Source organism: Glycine soja, chromosome 10, assembly GCF_004193775.1.
Source record: "Glycine soja cultivar W05 chromosome 10, ASM419377v2, whole genome shotgun sequence".
Taxonomy (NCBI): Eukaryota; Viridiplantae; Streptophyta; class Magnoliopsida; order Fabales; family Fabaceae; genus Glycine; species Glycine soja.
Genome location: NC_041011.1, coordinates 30639541 through 30643593, shown reverse-complemented (window position 1 = coordinate 30643593; position 4053 = coordinate 30639541). Strand labels below are relative to the sequence as shown.

General features: G+C 32.9%; 1 pseudogene; it reads left to right on the top strand.

Annotated features, from left to right (window-relative positions):
* The first annotated feature begins 494 nt into the window (after positions 1-494).
* Positions 495-3322, top strand: LOC114370693 (annotated as a pseudogene).
* Positions 3323-4053: the final 731 nt, after the last annotated feature.

The following is a 4053-nucleotide window of genomic DNA, read 5'->3' as shown; positions in this document are numbered from 1 at the left end:
TTTAATGCAACTTGAATTTATTATAATTTTAATTATTGATTTTCTAATTAATGGTATTATTACACTTTATATTTGAAGTACATTTTTCTTATTTTAGAAGAGCCAAACTCATTTCTCAAATATTAAAAATGATTTTTTCCTTTTAGTCGACATAAATCACCTATCCTATTAGATCCCCTAGCCTCCGTCCAAAATTTAAAAATTATCTCTCTTTTTTCTTCTTACTTTCCATCTTTAGTTAAACTAGAATGAGACCCTGGAGTTTCAGGGATTTTTAAAATATAAAAAATAGAAAGTGAGAGAGCAATGGAGAGAAGTAACAAAAAAATGTTGATTAATTTTATGTTTTCTTAAAAAAAAAAAAAAAAAAAAAAAAAGTTGCACCAAATCTAGTTGGAAAGTGATAGAAAAAAGTTGTTTTTGTTTACGTATTTGCAAAAGGTAAAAGGTTGTTGGACAGTTCTATTAATACTATTGACAACGAGAAGAGGTTAGAATAAAAAGATTTCGCAAATCACAATTTAAGACTGACGCAACACTTCTAAGATGTTGAGTTTTCTACCTGTTTGGGTGTTAGCAAAAGCCAAAGAGCGGGGAAGCAGCAACATGCCGAATCTCACTAAGACTCTCCCTTTGGAGTTGATAAGAGAAATTCTTCTCAGATTGCCCGTCAGATCTGTTTTGCGTTTCAAGTGTGTGTGTAAGTCCTGGCTTTCTTTGATTTCTGATCCCCAATTTGCTATTTCCCATCATGACCTAGCCGCTGCACCCTCCCATCGACTCCTTCTCAGAACTTATCGTTTTTATGTTGAATCTATTGATATAGAGGCACCGCTTAAAAATTATTTCAGTGCGGTGCATTTGCTTCTCCCCCCTTCATCACCCCCACGTCCCTTGCAACTTGGCGAACATAACTATCATTCTGCTTGCATTGATAACCATGAGATTTTGGGATCATGCAAAGGGTTCATAGTTTTATACTATAAGAGAAACAATGATCTCATTCTATGGAATCCATCCACAGGTTTTCACAAACGATTCCTAAACTTTGCAAATGAATTAACCTATCTTCTTTGTGGTTTTGGGTATGACACATCAGTAGATGACTACTTACTAATTCTTATTGATTTATGTGAGTCTAAAAATGAAGAGTCTGAAGATGATGACTGCAAACTTGAAATTGCGATTTTTTCATTTAAAACGGGTAATTGGGTTCTATTTGCGGAGATTCATGTTTCATATAAGAATTTCTATTATGATGACTTGAGAGTCGGATCACTCTTGAATGGGGCTCTTCATTGGATGGTTTGTTATAAGGATAGAAAGGTTCCTGTGATTATTGCATTTGATCTAATACAAAGGAGTTTATTAGAGATTCCTCTCCTTGATCATTTAACTATGAAAAAATATGAAGCTTATAGTTTGAGCGTAATGGATGGATGTCTCAGCGTGTGTTACTCGGTCCGAGGTTGTGGAATGATTGAGATATGGGTGATGAAAATATATAAAGTGCAATCATCTTGGACCAAGTCTGTTGTTATCCCTACTTATGGCAAACCTCAGGATTTCTTTTCTCCGATATGCATCACCAAAGATGGAGGAATCTTTGGATCAAATTACTGTGGAAAATTAGAGAAATTTAATGACAAAGGAGAGCTGCTTGAGAAACTCATATATGGTAGGAGTCAAGGGTTTTACACTACAAATCTACAATCTTCTATTTACAGAGAGAGTCTACTGTCACTCCCTAGTGTTTGTCGGCAAACAAGGGACGTACAATGACCTTGGGGAAGCTAGTGAAGATGATCAACAGTAACAGACAAGAAAAATCATGGTATGCACTATTCTTCAATCCATTTCAACATTATATTCTTCTTCATCTTGCATTATGACAAATGAAAGTGATATGCAGAATGCGTGGAATGTGAAAAACCTTGTTTTGCCTATTTTTTACTCTCCCCATCCATGTTTATAATACTTGTTTTATTTTTTAAATTAAATGATACATGAGATTGCCTGCAAAGATGAGGTTTGACAGTGGTGGTTCAATTTTTTTGGTATACAATGTATATTACTCCAAACCTCCTACCACTATGCCGATCCTACTGGTTAGTAGTGGTTCAATTCCTTTGTCTTGATTTATTTAGCTACATGCTCAATATCCATTAGATAGAATCTGATAGTTCCACAATTTATAGGTATATTCTAATAGTTAGAAAACTTATTTTTTAATATTTGGTTTTCTTGATATAAGTGAAATATAAATATCAAGTGCTCTTTGTCCCGTCCCATCCAAATCTCACCGCATCTTAAGGATGCTGAGAAATGACATTATAAAATTATGACCCTTTGATAGAGCATCGTTAGGCATTAATTAGTGATTCATTTTTAGACATAATTTACATTTTTTTTTTACCTCATGGTTAAGTTGTGATAGTGAGACTAATTGAGCTAAAGTGTTAAGATATGTTAATTTTCACATTTTTACTCATATTAACAGTATTTTCTTGGCAGGTCATAACTTTTGCTACCAAGCTTGGATTTGGGTGATCTAGAACTTGTTAGAAATCTGAGACAACTCTACATTTTTGTCTCTCACAAGCTCAAGCCAATGTTGGTGTTTTGGGGCTCAAAATCGAGCTTCAAGTTGTTCTCCCTGCACTTAACATTTTTCGATTTCAGAACTTTTTAGTAATTTTTTGGGCCTAACTCTATATTAAGGGCCCAAATATAGTTTTAATAGCTTTCTAGAGACTTAATTTGGTGGCCTTAGAGTTTTTTAGGGTTGCCCACAAATTTAGGTGTTGGGTTTTGTAATTAACTAGTTTTGGGTACACTTGTTTGATAAACTTTACAATTTTTCTATTTTTTTATTTTAAAAGCTTTGTCTCTACTCTCTCTTCTTATTTCTTCTTTATTCTTTCCCTTTTCTGTTCTTGGTGGTCTTGCTCGAGTCTTCAATGGAGCCATCCATGGAGGGTGAATTTCAAAATCAATTCAAGAATGCCAAGGATTGTGCTAGAATTGAAGTTCTTTTTTCTTAATCTCTGGATTTGTGTGCTCTTCCATTTCTATTTTATTTCTGGAATTTAATTCATGATTATGATTAGGTTTTTGGAATTTAATTAGGACTAGGAATATGATTGATTAATCCAATTCAGTTTTTGGGCGGTCGATTGATTGCTTAAGTCAATATATATTTGTGTCTGAGTTCGTGTAAATTTAGGAATGTGATTGTGTTTTCTGTTATCGCGAATACATGTTGGATATCATCTTATGAATTTGTATTGGTATGAATGTTCATGGATTCGTATTTCTATCATGGAGTATGATAATTTACTACAAGAATTGGATCCTTTGGTTGATAATTTTTTTGAATTTGATTTGGTTTTGAAGTTAATTTGTTCTCTGTTTAATTTTGCAATTCAACAATCCAAACATATATGATTCTTTCCCGGGTTTCATTAAATAACTTGTGAGCTTGATTAGTAGACCCAACCTCATAGTAAAGATTGATATGTGGGCTTTAGAATTTTTAACTTTCAATTGCGTAGTGCTTAAGATACTAAATATTACAGTTTAGTTCAGTCCTCTATTACTAGTGTAGTTGGCTAGTGCTCTGTGGGAGCTCCGAAATTAGAAACCAATGTAACATGAGAACATCTAATTCCATGCTTGATTCTTGGTTGATGGTGTATTTTATAAGTGACAATACAAAAGGCTGATTTAAATTTCTTCTTCCGTCCCTAATTATACAATAATATAGCTAACTAATTTACATTTATTAAGAAAGTATGATTCATGATTCAACTTATAGATTTTTTTTTTGAAATTTTTCATTGTCTATTTAGGTAAAATAAAAGCTCAAATCATTCTTTATAAAAAAAATTAAAAAAAAAAACTCAACTCATTAATACCGATCCATAATCTTCCTCATGGATGCTTTTGCTTTTGTTAGACGCACAAGGGTAAATCCTTTTATATGTAGAGGACAAAATATGTGTACTTTTTTTTTACACAAGAAAATCACCTCATTTCATTAATAACAGTGTC